Source organism: Zea mays, chromosome 7 (genome assembly GCF_902167145.1).
Source record: "Zea mays cultivar B73 chromosome 7, Zm-B73-REFERENCE-NAM-5.0, whole genome shotgun sequence".
In the NCBI taxonomy this organism is placed as follows: domain Eukaryota; kingdom Viridiplantae; phylum Streptophyta; class Magnoliopsida; order Poales; family Poaceae; genus Zea; species Zea mays.
Window position 1 is genome coordinate 2273926 of NC_050102.1, and position 15895 is coordinate 2289820.

The following is a 15895-nucleotide window of genomic DNA, read 5'->3' on the forward strand; positions in this document are numbered from 1 at the left end:
GGGCACGCGGCGACATTTCACTCGTCGGTCCAGGGACCCCCCCGGTCTCGAAATGCCGACAGTTGGCGCGCCAGGTAGGGGCCTGCTGCGTGTTGACGAACAGCTTCCCGTCAAGCTCCAGATGGGCAGTCTCCAGCAACCTTTTCAGCCCGGGACGGTGCTCCGTTTCGGGAGTCTTGAGTTCATGTCCCTCGACGGCAGCTATGACATGATACTCCTTCCCCCGCCGTACGACAGCGACAATGGCGGCCGATAGCCCGCCCGCCGGCGGCGGAATCGACGACGTCTACCCCGCGTGGTGGAAGAACAACATTCGAGCTCACCCCGCCCTCTCCCCCGCCGACAGAGGAGGAGGCGGGGAAACCAAGGCCAAGCAGGAGGCGGCACCTCGTCGGCTGTCGAGCAAGTCGACGGCGCCGGCGCCCCAACGGGGGGCACGTCGGGCATCGACCTCGCGTTTGAGACGAAGACGAGCGCCGTCTCCCCGCAACACGCCAATTCCAAGCAAACGGACGACGCCAGCACGCTCGCGAAAGGCTTGCTGGGCGTCACCCTCGTACCTGAGACGATGGTGCAGTCAGTCCCTGACGTGACTTCGTCACCGCCCGTCGACCAAGAGGTACCCACCGATTCCCATCTCACGCCCTTTGGATTCAGCCTCGACCCGCCAAGCGACTTCGCTTTGGCGGACGCTCTCATAGAGGCAAATCCAAACCCTCTGGGGTTTCGTATGCGGTCACCCTGGGACCGGCTGACGGACGTCTCGACCTACGGGCCCTCGGGGTCCAAGGAAGATGACAAGCCCGACTTCTGTTGGGATTTCTCCGGACTTGGTAACCCCAGTGCCATGCGGGACTTCATGACCGCATGCGACTACTGCCTTTCCGACTGTTCCGACGGTAGCCGCAGCCACGACGACGTGGACTGCGGCCCAAGTCATGAATGTTTCCACGTCGATCTAGGGGGTCCCTCCGAAGGCAACCATCTTGGTATGCCGGAGAACAGTGATCTCCCTAGGCCTGTGCCTCGCGTTGACATCCTACGGGAGCTAGCTATGGTCCCCGTTCAGGCGGGGGGTCATGACCCACAGCTCGAGCAAATCCGCGGGGTGCCGGCCAGGCTCGACGAGGGAGCAGGAACACTTGAGCCGATCCATCGGGACGTCGGGCACGAATGGGCGGGCCAACCTCCGGCCGGGGAAGTGCGTCATCTACCCTAGGGCTTCCAGCACCGCATCGCTAACGATGTCAGGGTGAGGTCGCCACCCGCTTCCAGTGGAGTCGGCCAGAACCTGGCTGCAGCGGCAATGCTTCTCCGCTCGATGCCGGAGCCAACAACCACCGAGGGGCGGCGAATCCAGGGAGAGCTCAAGAATCTCCTGGAGGGCACCGCGGTCCGACGGGCCGAAAGCTCCGCCTCCCGAAGGCAGGGGTACCCCTCGGAACATCGCGCCGTGACTTCCCGATTCATGCGGGAAGCCTCGGTCCACACCGGGCGCACGCGCAACACAGCGCCTGCGGCCTCGGGTCGCCTCGGCAACGAGCACCATCACCACGACTGTCGGGCCCACCTCAACGAGAGGGTGCGCCGAGGCTACCACCCCAGGCGTGGGGAACGCTACGACAGCGGGGAGGATCGAAGTCCCTCACCCGAACCACCCGGTCCGCAGGCTTTCAGCCGCGCCATACGACGGGCGCCGTTCCCGACCCGATTCCGAACCCCGACTACTATCACAAAGTACTCGGGGGCGACGAGACCGGAACTGTGGCTCACAGACTACCGGCTGGCCTGCCAACTGGGTGGAACGGACGATGACAACCTCATCATCCGCAACCTCCCCCTATTCCTCTCCGACACCGCTCGCGCCTGGTTGGAGCACCTGCCTCTGGGGCAGATCTCCAACTAGGACGACCTGGTCCAAGCCTTCGCCGGCAATTTCCAGGGCACGTACGTGCGCCCTGGAAACTCCTGCGACCTCCGAAGCTGCCGACAGCAGCCGAGAGAGTCTCTCCGGGACTACATCCGGCGATTCTCGAAGCAGCGCACCGAGCTGCCCAACATCACCGATTCGGATGTCATCGGCGCGTTCCTCGCCGGCACCACCTGCCGCGACCTGGTGAGCAAGCTGGGTCGCAAGACCCCCACCAGGGCGAGCGAGCTGATGGACATCGCCACCAAGTTCGCCTCTGACCAGGAGGCGGTTGAGGCTATCTTCCGAAAGGACAAGCAGCCCCAGGGCCGCCCACCGGAAGATGCCCCCGAGGCATCAACTCAGCGCGACGCCAAGAAGAAGGGCAAGAAGAAGTCGCAAGCGAAACGCGACGCCGCCGACGCGGACCTTGTCGCCGCCGCCGAGTACAAGAACCCTCGGAAACCTCCCAAAGGTGCCAACCTCTTCGACAAGATGCTCAAGGAGCCGTGCCCCTATCATCAGGGGCCCATCAAGCACACCCTTGAGGAGTGCGCCATGCTTCGGCGCCACTTCCACAGGGCTGGGCCACCCGCGGAGGGTGGCAGGGCTCGCGACGATGACAAGAAGGAAGATCACCAGGCAGGAGAGTTCCCCGAGGTCCGCGACTGCTTCATGATCTACGGTGGGCAAGCGGCAAACGCCTCGGCTCAGCACCGCAAGCAAGAGCGTCGGGAGGTCTATTCGGTGAAGGTGGCGGTGCCAGTCTACCTAGACTGGTCCGACAAGCCCATCACCTTCGACCAAGCCGACCACCCCGACCACGTGCCGAGCCCGGGGAAATACCCGCTCATTGTCGACCCCATCATCGGCGACGTCAGGCTCACCAAGGTCCTCATGGACGGAGGCAGCAGCCTCAACATCATCTACGCCGAGACCCTCGGGCTCCTGCGTGTTGATCTGTCCTCGGTCCGGGCAGGCACTGCGCCTTTCCACGGGATCATCCCCGGGAAGCGCGTCCAGCCCCTCGGACAACTCGACCTTCCCGTCTGCTTCGGAACACCCTCCAACTTCCGAAGGGAGACCCTCACGTTCGAGGTGGTCGGGTTCCGAGGAACCTACCACGCAGTACTGGGGAGGCCATGCTACGCGAAGTTCATGGCCGTCCCCAACTACACCTACCTCAAGCTCAAGATGTCGGGCCCCAACGGGGTCATCACCGTCGGCCCCACGTACCGACACGCGTTCGAATGCGACGTGGAGTGCGTGGAGTACGCCGAGGCCCTCACTGAATCCGAGGCCCTCATCGCCGACCTGCAGAGCCTCTCGAAGGAGGTGCCAGACGTGAAGCGCCATGCCGGCAACTTCGAGCCAGCGGAGACGGTTAAGTCCGTCCCCCTCGACCCCAGCAGCGGCGCTTCCAAGCAGATCCAGATCGGCTCCGAGCTCGATCCCAAATAGGAAGCAATGCTCGTCGACTTTCTCCGCGCGAACGCCGACGTTTTCACGTGGAGTCCCTCGGACATGCCCGGCATATCGAGGGATGTCGCCGAGCACTCGCTGGATATCCGAGCAGGAGCCCGACCCGTCAAGCAGCCTCTGCGCCAATTCGACGAAGAAAAGCGCAGAACCATAGGCGAGGAGATCCACAAGCTAATGGCGGCAGGATTCATCAAAGAGGTATTCCATCCCGAATGGCTTGCCAACCCTGTGCTTGTGAGAAAGAAAGGAGGGAAATGGCGGATGTGTGTAGACTACACTGGTCTAAACAAAGCATGTCCGAAGGTTCCCTACCCTCTGCCTCGCATCGATCAAATCGTGGATTCCACTGCTGGGTGCGAAACCCTATCCTTCCTCGATGCCTACTCAGGGTATCACCAAATCATGATGAAGGAGTCTGACCAGCTCGCGACTTCTTTCATCACGCCCTTCGGCATGTACTGCTATGTCACCATGCCGTTCGGCTTGAGGAATGCGGGTGCGACATACCAGCGGTGCATGAACCATGTGTTCGGCGAACACATTGGCCGGACGGTCGAGGCCTACGTCAATGACATCGTAGTCAAGACGAGGAAAGCCTCCGACCTCCTTTCCGACCTTGAAGTGACATTCCGATGTCTCAAGGCGAAAGGCGTGAAGCTTAATCCCGAGAAGTGTGTCTTTGGGGTTCCTCGAGGCATGCTCTTGGGGTTCATTGTCTCCGAGCGGGGCATCAAGGCCAACCCGGAGAAGATCGCGACCATCACCAGCATGGGGCCCATCAAGGACTTGAAAGGCGTACAGAGAGTCATGGGATGTCTTGCGGCTCTGTGCCGCTTCATCTCGCGCCTCGGCGAAAGAGGTCTGACTCTGTACCGCCTCTTAAGGAATGCCGAGTGCTTCACTTGGACCCCTGAGGCCGAGGAAGCCCTCGGGAACCTGAAGGCGCTCCTCACGAACGCGCCCATCTTGGTGCCCCCCGCTGCCGGAGAAGCCCTCTTGATCTACGTCGCCGCGACCACTCAGGTGGTTAGCGCCGCGATTGTGGTTGAGAGACGAGAAGAGGGGCATACATTGCCCGTCCAGAGGCCAGTCTACTTCATCAGCGAGGTACTGTCCGAGACCAAAATCCGCTACCCACAAGTTCAGAAGCTGCTGTACGCGGTGATCCTGACGCGGCGGAAGTTGCGACACTACTTCGAGTCTCATCCGGTAACTGTGGTGTCATCCTTCCCCCTGGGGGAGATCATCCAGTGCCGAGAGGCCTCGGGTAGAATCGCGAAGTGGGCGGTGGAAATCATGGGCGAAACAATCTCGTTCGCCCCTCAGAAGGCCATCAAGTCCCAGGTCTTGGCGGACTTCGTGGCTTAATGGGTCGACACCTAGCTCCCAACAGTTCTGATCCAGCCGGAACTCTGGACCATGTTCTTCGACGGGTCGCTGATGAAGACAGGAGCCGACGCTGGCCTACTCTTCATCTCGCCCCTCGGGAAGCACCTACGCTACGTGCTACGCCTCCATTTCCCGACGTCCAACAATGTGGCTGAGTACGAGGCTCTGGTCAACAGGTTGCAGATCGCCATCGAGCTAGGGGTCCGACGCCTCGACGCTCGCGGTGACTCGCAGCTCATCATCGACCAAGTCATGAAGAACTCCCACTGTCGCGACCCGAAGATGGAGGCCTACTGCGATGAGGTTCGGCGCTTGGAAGACAAGTTCTACGGGCTCGAGCTCAACCACATCGCCCGGCGCTACAACGAGACTGCGGACGAGCTAGCTAAAATAGCCTCAGGGCGAACAACGGTTCCCCCGGACGTCTTCTCCCGAGACCTGCATCAACCCTCCATCAAGATCGACGACACGCCCGAGCCCGAGGCACCCTCGGCCCAGCCCGAGGTACCCTCGGCTCAGTCCGAGGCACCCTCGGCTCGGCCCGAGGCACCCCCAGCTCGGCCCGAGGCACCCTCGGTTCAGCCCGAGGTACCCTTGGCCCCCGAAGGTGAGGCACTGCGCGTCGAGGAGGAGCGGAGCGGGGTCGCGCCTAATCGAAACTGGCAGACCCCGTACCTGCAATATCTCCACCGAGGAGAGCTACCCCTCGATCGAGCCGAAGCTCGGCGGTTGGCACGGCGCGCCAAGTCGTTCGTCTTGCTGGGAGATGGGAAGGAGCTCTACCACCGCAGCCCCTCAGGCATCCTTCAGCGATGCATTTCCATCGCCGAAGGTCAGGAGCTCCTACGAGAGATACACTCGGGGGCTTGCGGCCATCACGCAGCACCTCGAGCCCTTGTTGGAAACGCCTTCCGACAAGGTTTCTACTGGCCGACGGCGGTGGCCGACGCCACTAGAATTGTCCGCACCTGCGAAGGGTGTCAGTTCTACGCGAGGCAGACCCACCTGGCCGCTCAGGCTCTGCAGACGATACCCATCACCTGGCCTTTTGCTGTGTGGGGTCTGGACCTCGTCGGCCCCTTGCAGAAGGCACCCGGGGGCTACACGCACCTGTTGGTCGCCATCGACAAATTCTCCAAGTGGATCGAGGTCCGACCCCTAAACAGCATCAGGTCCGAACAGGCGGTGGCGTTCTTCACCAACATCATCCATCGTTTTGGGGTCCCGAACTCCATCATCACCGACAACGGCACCCAGTTCACCGGCAAAAAGTTCCTGGACTTCTGCGAGGATCACCACATCCGGGTGGACTAGGCAGCCGTGGCTCACCCCATGACGAATGGGCAAGTAGAGCGTGCCAATGGCATGATTCTACAAGGACTCAAGCCTCGGATCTACAACGACCTCAACAAGTTCGGCAAGCGATGGATGAAGGAACTCCCCTCGATGGTCTGGAGTCTGAGGACAACGCCGAGCCGAGCCACGGGCTTCACGCCGTTCTTTCTAGTCTATGGGCCCGAGGCCATCTTGCCCACAGACTTAGAATACGGTTCCCCGAGGACGAGGGCCTATGCCGACCAAAGCAACCAAGCCAGTCGAGAAGACTCACTGGACCAGCTGGAAGAGGCTCGGGACATGGCCTTACTACACTCGGCGCGGTACCAGCAGTCCCTGCGACGCTACCACGCCCGAGGGGTCCGATCCCGAGACCTCCAGGTGGGCGACCTGGTGCTTCGGCTGCGACAGGACGCCCGAGGGCGGCACAAGCTCACGCCTCCCTGGGAAGGGTCGTTCGTCATCGCCAAAGTTCTGAAGCCCGGAACGTACAAGCTGGCCAACAGTCAAGGCGAGGTCTACAGCAACGCTTGGAACATCCAACAGCTACGTCGCTTCTACCCTTAAGATGCTTTCAAGTTGTTCATATACCTCGCTCCCACGCAAAGTTTAGTCATCAAGGAAGGGTCAGCCTTGCCTCGGCAAAGCCTGACCCTCCCTCGGGGGCTAAAAGGGGGGGGAACCCCCTCTGCGTCGAAATTTTCCTCGAAAAAAGATCCTTTCTGCCAGAATGTCTTTCGTGCTTTTCGACTACTTCGAAAGTGGATCCTGAAAACGACGGAGTACACGTAAGCAGCCAAGGCTGACCGAGCCGAGGGACTCCTACACCTCCGGGATACGGATACCTCACTCATCACCTTCTGCGATAAGTAATTCGCGTTCGGATAAGTGATTCCGCGGACCGAACAAGTCTTCACGCTTAAAGGCTCTTCTGTCGAAGCAATTCTTCGGGCCTTCTCGACTACGTCGGTGACAGAACCCTATGGACGGGCAAGAGTGCGCGTAAGCGGCAAGGCCGACCGAGCCGAGGGATTCCTACGCCTCCGGGATACGGATACCTCACTCATCACCTTCCGTGAAAAGCAACTCTCGCTCGCATAGACGATTCTGTTACCGACGAAAAGGTCCAGATACTCTAAACAAGAGGAAAAGAAACGCAGCTTTACAACACGACGATGGTGTGTTTGGGCCTCGGCGGCCGCAGAGAACACACACTACAAGATAATCCGATCCTGCAGGCTCGGATCTTGACAGTTGAAGGGAGCAGCAGCACCCTCGGCGTCAACTACACCTTCGGCGAGGTCCGACCTAGCCTCGGACGGCGACGCAGTCCGAGGATCTCCACTCTGAAGGACGACGTCATCATCACGCCCGGGCCATCGCCGCCAGGGTCTTCTCCAAGAATCCGGCTCGAGCAGGCGGCTCGGCTGGTCACCCCGAGGCCTCGGCCAGCTGTCCCCCGAAGACATCAGCCCGGCCCGAGGCCTCGGCAGATCAACTCCGGCGTCGGTCCCGCTAACGGACGACCCGGTCAGGCTCCGGCCGACCAAGTTTTCTTTTCGAGCCAACTCTGCCTCTGTCCGTGCTGACACCGCTACCCCTAGCTTCGGCTCATCGAAGAGCGGCCGAGGGGTTCCCTTTAACTAAGCAAGAGAAGCCTCGGACAGCAAGGTCGACCGAGCCGAGGGACTCCTACGCCTCCAGGATATGGATACCTCACTCGTCACCTTTGCACGGGGCGACTCACGCTTGGTGAAGCGGTTCAGACAACCAACAGGCGAGTCTTAGTGCTCGAAAATGAGGAAAAAACACGGTTCCACGCCAAAAATACATACATGTTCAGGCCCCGACAGCCACAATGAACACAAGACCGACATTCAAGATGCCATTACAAACGGAACCCCGGTTCCGTCCCCGCGGGTATGAACAACCTCCACACCGGGGAGCCTGCGGGGCGACAAGTTCCGGGCGACTCGCCAGCGACCTCTGCAGCAGCAGCTATGGTCCCAGGACGGACGCGGCCACCGGAAGGCTCTCGTTCACGTCCCCGCTCAAGGGACGCGAACCAGACATCAAAGCCAAAGAGCGGGCCGCTCCAAAGCGCACCGGCAGGTCCTCGCTCTCGTCCTCGCCACGAGAACAAGGAAGAGGGCGGAATGTTGCATCCTAGCTGGGCAGCAACAGTTCGCCTTCCCCGGCATGGCTGGAGGATGCCTCCTCCGCAGAGCTGGGGGATGGTTTCCACCACCAGAAGCGGGAAGAGGAGGTGGCCAGCCGACCCGTGCGGGAGTTAGAGCCCCGGCTCGCCTCACTCTCCGCCCCAGCAAGGATGGTAAGCATCCTTGAAACCAAGGGAGAGGCGGGGGCCGCAGTCGGCTTGCTTCTCCCCATCCAGGGGCTGGTGGTCACCGTCTTAGGTGACCACCGGCGAGGGGGTGCAGCCGGGCCGCCAGATGAAAATCCTTGAAGCCGAACGATGGCTGAAAGGTACCAACTCCCATAGAGTTGCGTTCCTCCAACGACAAGGCGGAAGGATTGCGGGTGTCCCCCATCCGGGGGCTCGGAAGGTGGAAAGACACGATGCATAAGGGAGCGCGAAGACATTGTCGCCTTTCAAGGGGGTCACCCTCCTTTTAAAGGTGACTCTCCCTACTTGCGTCCCTAGCCGTCGTGGGCTGAGTCTTCTCCAACACGCTCCAAGGTCCTCCCCCTACGGCGCAGGGGCTGGGTCCCACGCGTCATGCAAGCTGACCCAGAGCAGAAGGAGCCAAACCGCCGCGCGCGGTGCATGCAACCGCCCAGCGGTTACGAGCATTCCTCCACCTTTGCCCAGACCAGCGGGCGAAAGGGCGAGCAGCCATGCAGGCGGCATGCAACCGCGCCAAGTGGGTGCACCCCTCCGACTTCCAACGCACCCAGCATGGGGGCCCACGCCCACGCGTCATGCAACCGGCGCGTCGGTCGCTACGTACAAGCAACCGCACCGCCACTCGCACCACTGCCACGCCTCCTCGACTGCGGAACCAGTACCGCGACTCGAGGCAACCCTGCGTACGACCCAGCAGTGCCAGCCAGGCGCGACGGTCAATATGGCCAAAATGGGCCGGCAGTAATGGAGGTGGCAGGCGGGCAGGAGCAGCGGTCACGTCGTCAGCCAAGCTCACGTCCCGTCCAGGGGCAGCGAGAGAACCCTCTCTCACGGCGTGAAGACGGCGCGCCCGCGTTTCGTTCCTCGAACGGCTCGCGCACGCGCAATGGCCGCCCTGCGAACCACTCGCCCCGTCGCATTAACTCCGCGGCGGGACAGGCGGCGCCTCTAGCAGAGGAAGCGAGCGACGCTTCGCCTTAGCCATAATGACCGCGTCAAAAAAGGTACGCCACGTCATTCGATTTCGGATCCTTTTCCTTTTTCCTCTTTCTCTCTCTTACAACAGGGACCGGGAAAGGGGGATACCCCGAAAAGGATCCTTCTCCGCGAAGGAAACAGGCTCCGAGCCTCCCTACTGATCAGAGGTTCAAAGCCGGCCCCTCGGAGGGGTTTAACAGCCGCCTCAGAGCGCGTGGGCCCCGCACCCACTACTGGTCAGAGGTTCGAAGGCCGGCCCCTCGGAAGGGTTCAACGGTCGCCTCAGGCTACTCGGGCTCTGCGCCCACTACTGATCAGGGGTTCGTAGGCTGGCCCTCGAAGGGTTCACAGCCGCCTCAGACATAGAGCGAGGGATGACCCTAGGTACGTTCGATACATAACCGAGGCTCGGGCTACGCTCCCGAGGTACCCTAGGACATTTCCGAGACCAGCGGGAACGATCTTGTAATGGAATCCCATCAGAGGGAGGCATCGAGCCCTCGGACCCCGTCGACAGGGGACCGAGTCCAGTAGATCACCCGCAGGTACTTTTGAGCGCGCCTCCGGGCCTCTAGCCGACCCCTAACAAATGGGGCACGGGCGTCCACTCGGATTACCCACCAGCAGCTCACCAGAGACACCATGTTCGGCGCCCTCCGAGGGCAACATGGCGCTTTCCCCCCTCCTCCTTGCGGAAAGGCGACGCAGGGGCGTATGTAAAAAAGTCGAGTCTATCCTTGACCGTCCTCTCGCCCTGTGCGGAGGCTCGGGGACTGCTCTCGCAAACCCGGCTCCGGCCAAACCGTTGACAGCGTCAACATACCAGCCCGAGAACTTGGGACCCGACCGTGCACCCGGGCTACGGCCAGCTCGCATGAGGGAACGACCAGACCAGCCGAAGCATTACGCGAGGCATTAAGACCTCGGAGGAGTCAAACCACTCCTCCGAGGGCTCGGGGGCTACACCCAGCGGGTGCGCTCGCGCGCACCCACCGGAACAAAACGCAACCGAGAAAGGCTGGTCCCCTTGCAAAAAAGTGCGACAAAAGCCTCCAAGCGAGTGTTAACACTCCCTTCGAGGCTCGGGGGCTACTGTCGGGGACCATAATTAGGGGTACCCTCAAGACTCCTAATTCTCAGCTGGTAACCCCCATCAGCACAAAGCTGCAAAGGCCTGATGGGTGCGACTAAGTCAGGGATCGGTCCATTCGAGGGACTCGATCACGCCTCGCCCGAGCCTAGCCTCGGGCAAGGGCAGCCGACCCCGGAGGATCTCCGTCTCGTCCGAGGCCCCCCTCCAGCGACGAACATACTTCCGGCTCGCCCGAGGCCTAGTCTTCGCTAAGAAGCAACCCTGGTGTCGGGGACCATAATTAGGGGTACCCTCAAGACTCCTAATTCTCAGCTGGTAACCCCCATCAGCACAAAGCTGCAAAGACCTGATGGGTGCGATTAAGTCAGGGATCAGTACATTCGAGGGACTCGATCACGCCTCGCCCGAGCCTAGCCTTGGACAAGGGCAGCCGACCCCGGAGGATCTCCGTCTCGCCCGAGGCCCCCCTCCAGCGACGAACATACTTCCGGCTCGCCCGAGGCCCTGTCTTCGCCAAGAAGCAACCCTGACCAAATCGCCGCGCCAACCGACCAGATCGCAGGAGCATTTAATGCAAAGGTGGTCTGACACCTTTATCCTGACGCGCGCCCTTCAGTCGACAGAGCCGAAGTGACCGCAATCACTTTGCCGCTCCACTGACCGGCCTGACAGAAGGACAACGCCGCCTGCGCCGCTCCGACTGCTGTGCCACTCGACAGAGTGAGGCCGACAGGCAGTCAGGCCCAGCCTCAGGCACCATAGGAAGCTCCGCTTCGCCCGACCCAGGGCTCGGACTAGGGCTCAGCCCCGGAAGACGACGAACTCCGCTCCGCCCGACCCAGGGCTCGGACTTGGGCTCAGCCCCGGAAGACGGCGAACTCCGCTCTGCCCGACCCAGGGCTCGGACTCGGGCTCAGCCCCGGAAGACGGCGAACTCCGCTCCGCCCGACCCAGGGCTCGGACTCGGGCTCAGCCCCAGAAGACGACGAACTCTGCTTCGCCCGACCCCAGGGCTCGGACTCAGCCCTGGCTTCAGCCGACGGTCTCCGCCTCGCCCGACCCAGGGGCTCGGACTCGACTTCGGCCACGGAAGACAGACTCGACCTCGACCTCGGAGGAGCCTCCACATCGCCCAACCTAGGGCGCGGACCAACCACGTCAACAAGAGGCGCCATCATTACCCTACCCCAAGCTGGCTCAGGCTACGGGAAACAAGACCGGCGTCCCATCTGGTTCGCTCCGCCAGACAAGCAATGATGGCGCCCCGCACGCTCTATGACGATGGCCGCTCTCAGCCCCCTTACGGAAGCAAGAGGACGTCAGCAAGGACTCGACAGCCCCGACAGCTGTCCTTCCGCCAGGCTCAGCGCTCCTCCGATGGCCACGACACCACACGAACCGAGTGCCAATACCTCTCTGGCTGCCATGATGGCATGTACTTAGGGCGCTAGCTCTCCTCCTCTAGACACGTTAGCACTCTGCTACACCCCCCATTGTACACCTGGATCCTCTCCTTACGCCTATAAAAGGAAGGACCAGGGCCCTCTTACAGAGGTTTGGCCGCGCGGGGAAGAGGACGGGACAGGCGCTCGCGTGAGGCCGCTCGCTCCCCCTCCCGCGTGGACGCTTGTAACCCCCTACTGCAAGCGCACCCGACCTGGGCGCGGGACGAACATGAAGGCCGCGGAATTTCCACCTCTCTCACGCCCGTCTCCGGCTGCCTTTCTTCCCCCCTTCGCGCTCGGCCTCGCGCCGACCCATCTGGGCTGGGGCACGCGGCGACATTTCACTCGTCGGCCCAGGGACCCCCCGGTCTCGAAACACCGACACCTGGCCAAATCGCCACGCCAACCGACCAAATCGCAGGGGCATTTAATGCAAAGGTGGTCTGACACCTTTATCCTGACGCGCGCCCTTCAGTCGACAGAGCCGAAGTGACCGCAGTCACTTCGCCGCTCCACTGACCGGCCTGACAGAAGGACAGCGCCGCCTGCGCCGCTCCGACTGCTGTGCCACTCGACAGAGTGAGGCTGACAGGCAGTCAGGCCCGGCCTCAGGCACCATAGGAAACTCCGCTCTGCCCGACCCAGGGCTCGGACTCGGGCTCAGCCCCGGAAGACGGCGAACTCCGCTCCGCCCGACACAGGGCTCGGACTCGGGCTCAGCCCTGGAAGACGGCGAACTCCGCTCCGCCCGACCCAGGGCTCGGACTCGGGCTCAGCCCCGGAAGACGACGAATTCCGTTTCGCCCGACCCCAGGGCTCGGACTCAGCCCTGGCCTCAGCCGACGGTCTCCGCCTCGCCTGACCCAGGGGCTCGGACTCGACCTCGGCCTCGGAAGACAAACTCGACCTCGACCTCGGAGGTGCCTCCACATCGCCCAACCTAGGGCATGGACCGACCACGTCAACAGGAGGCGCCATCATTACCCTACCCCAAGCTGACTCAAGCTACGGGAAGCAAGATCGGCGTCCCGTCTGGCTCGCTCCGCCAGACAAGCAATGATGGCGCCCCGCACACTCTATGACGACGGCGGCTCTCAGCCCCCTTACGGAAGCAAGAGGACGTCAGCAAGGACTCGACAGCTTTGACAGTTGTCCTTCCGCCAGGCTCCAGCGCTCCTCCGACGGCCACGACACCACACGAACCGGGTGCCAAAACCTCTCTGGCTGCCACGATGGCATGTACTTAGGGCGCTAGCTCTCCTCCGCTAGACACGTTAGCACTCTGCTACACCCCCCATTGTACACCTGGATCCTCTCCTTACGCCTATAAAAGGAAGGACCAGGGCCCTCTTACAGAGGGTTGGCCGCGCGGGGAAGAGGACGGGACAGGCGCTCGCGTGAGGCCGCTCGCTCCCCTCCCGCGTTGACGCTTGTAACCCCCTACTGCAAGCGCACCTGACCTGGGCGCGGGACAAACACGAGGGCCGCGGGATTTCAAACTCTCTCTCTCCGGCTGCCTTTTTCCCCTTTCGCGCTCCGTCTCGCGCCGACCCATCTGGGCTCGTTCATATATACGGTTTGTTGGAGATGGCCTAAGGGCATGCTCAGCAGGGGATGTGCATATGGCCATACAAAATATTGTTTTGCACTTTAGACTGCATTGTTTACGAAGTTCGAAATAGAGTGTGGAATAGGAGGTTGGACATGAAGTTATAGCATGATGAAAGAACATTTGGTACATGCATACCTGGACGCCATTAGCAAGCTGATTAGGGCGAGATCCCAAAAATCATTAATCTCCAGAATGGTTACGAAGCCTCCGAGGAGGACGACGGTAGACCACAGCAACGCCAGCGTCCCAAGACCGCGTGTAATGTTGGCTGTGGCCGTTTGAAGCATCACATAGCTATTGATCAGCACTTCCGGCCTTTCGTGGACGTTGTCGTCGTCTTTCGGTGCCCTTGGCTTCGCCAACGCAACCGGGAAGCTACGCCGACTCCCCATTGATCAGATCAGATCAGATGAAGCAGCAATGGCTGCTGGCTGGCTGCTTCACAGTGATCGAGGACGAATGAACAGGTCCTCTGCACTGCAAGAACGTATATATTAGTAGGCAAAGAAAGAGCATCAATTCAGCAGCATTGTTCATGGAAGACGCAAAGAATTTCTCTTTTTCTTTTTCTTTTTCCTTTTGCTTTCCGATCATTCACGGCACATCAATCTATAATCTATATATCTGTTCAATTCACATGCACGTATTCGAGATTCTTTTTCGAGCATGTAAAATACATGATTATAAAAAGAAAAGGAAAAACTTGTCTTCTTCTGTATGTTAGGAATAATTTCGGCCTCATCGATCACGGAAGCAAAAGAAGGCTTAATTAATACATGTTAGTTGATTGTACGTTGCAACGGCACATTAATTATTATTTGATAAAACGTGCCTATAACATGCAGGAGAAATAAAAATGACAAATGGAAATTTAAAGGAATGGTCTAATTTTTTTTCAAAACTCTTATATACTTATAGAAAGGAACAAGAAGAATAATGAATCACAGTGAACATTGACAATCCAGTGTGTATAATGAACCATAGTGAACAAGGACGATGACGATGTCGTTTTGGTGACTGGGTGCCCGTAGGAGAAGCCCATGGCGCCGAGCTCCCTCTAGAGTCTAGACCAACGCGCTCATCTTGTGCTCCTGGATGACCAGTGTCAGCCATCAATAAATAAGCAGAGCATAGTATCTCATAGGAATGAGAGTGAATTATCAATAACCGAACAAAAATAAGTATGCACAGAACTAAATACAGATGTACTCGGACCAAACTGTTATGGGCCTTAGCCCATTAGCTATGTCATTATGGCTAGGTTAGCTGCGGCCACTGTTCACGTGCAGTTACTGTAGCGCGTGAACAGTGCCGGCCGGATAGGGTTTGTTATGTTGTTTAGCTATTAAGTTAACCTCTCTATATAAGGAGGGGCAGGGTGTTAGTAGAGGGAGAAGAAAAATAGATCTGGTTTACTCCTAGGGCCTCCTACGGGAGGGCTGAGTACCGGGACTATCTTGCGAGTGCATCGCAGTTCTCAACAAATTGGTACCGGAGCCACTACGCGCGCATCGCCACCATGGCCGGCGCGCACGGCGATCTTGTGACCTGCTCCACCAAGATGGACCTCATCCTCGAGCAACTTGCCGCCATCAATGCCCGTTTGGATTCCCACGACGCTCGTCTGGCCAAGCTAGAGCAGGCGTGGGTCAGCCCCTCTGCTTCTACCGCGGGCTGCCTGGGCGCGGGCGGAGGCGGCCGAGTCGAGGACGATGGGGTCAATGGGCTGCAACCCAACACACCCAGGGAGGTGGAGGCGGCGTTCTACGTTGAGGTGGTTGTGCCACTGCTGCAGCCCGCCTCCGTGCTCGTGGAGGTCCAGGCGTGGCCTGACTATGGCTGCGCACGGATCTGCTCGCCCAATCTGCAACAATCGGCCGCCATGGTGGCCCAACCTGTACAGGCGCTGCTGCGGGATAACCCTCCACGCCACAACTACCAATCCTCCGCGCCGTGGCCATCAATCTTCTGCACCACGGACAGCCATCTGCTGCGTCGTCGCAGTTGTGGTCGACGTCAGCCACCGCCGCGGCGTGGTCACCTGAGCTACAACACCAGAGGGTGCCACCGACCTTCGCCAGGCGCAGGGAGCCCTCTGCGCCACCGCAGCCACGTCCGTCATCAGTCGATCTGGCTGCCGACACGTCCTCCTTCGATAGATCCGACCACTGACGTGGTTCAATTTTTTTCCTAGGTGAATAAAATACTATGTCGAGATGTAAAAGACTTAGTATTGAGTCATTAAGTGCTAGTTTAGAATGGGTCAATTCTTCTTGACTACAGC

General features: G+C 60.2%; 1 protein-coding gene across 1 annotated transcript in view; it reads right to left on the bottom strand.

The window, feature by feature from the left end:
• The window catches only part of LOC103631890 (uncharacterized), a 32301-nt gene extending 18241 nt beyond the window's left edge, over positions 1–14060 (bottom strand). Inside the window, exon 1 of the mRNA XM_008653727.3 lies at positions 13747–14060. The gene's annotated coding sequence lies outside the window, so the exon portion shown is untranslated. The remainder of the gene's footprint in view (positions 1–13746) is intronic.
• Between the last annotated feature and the right edge of the window lie 1835 nt (positions 14061–15895).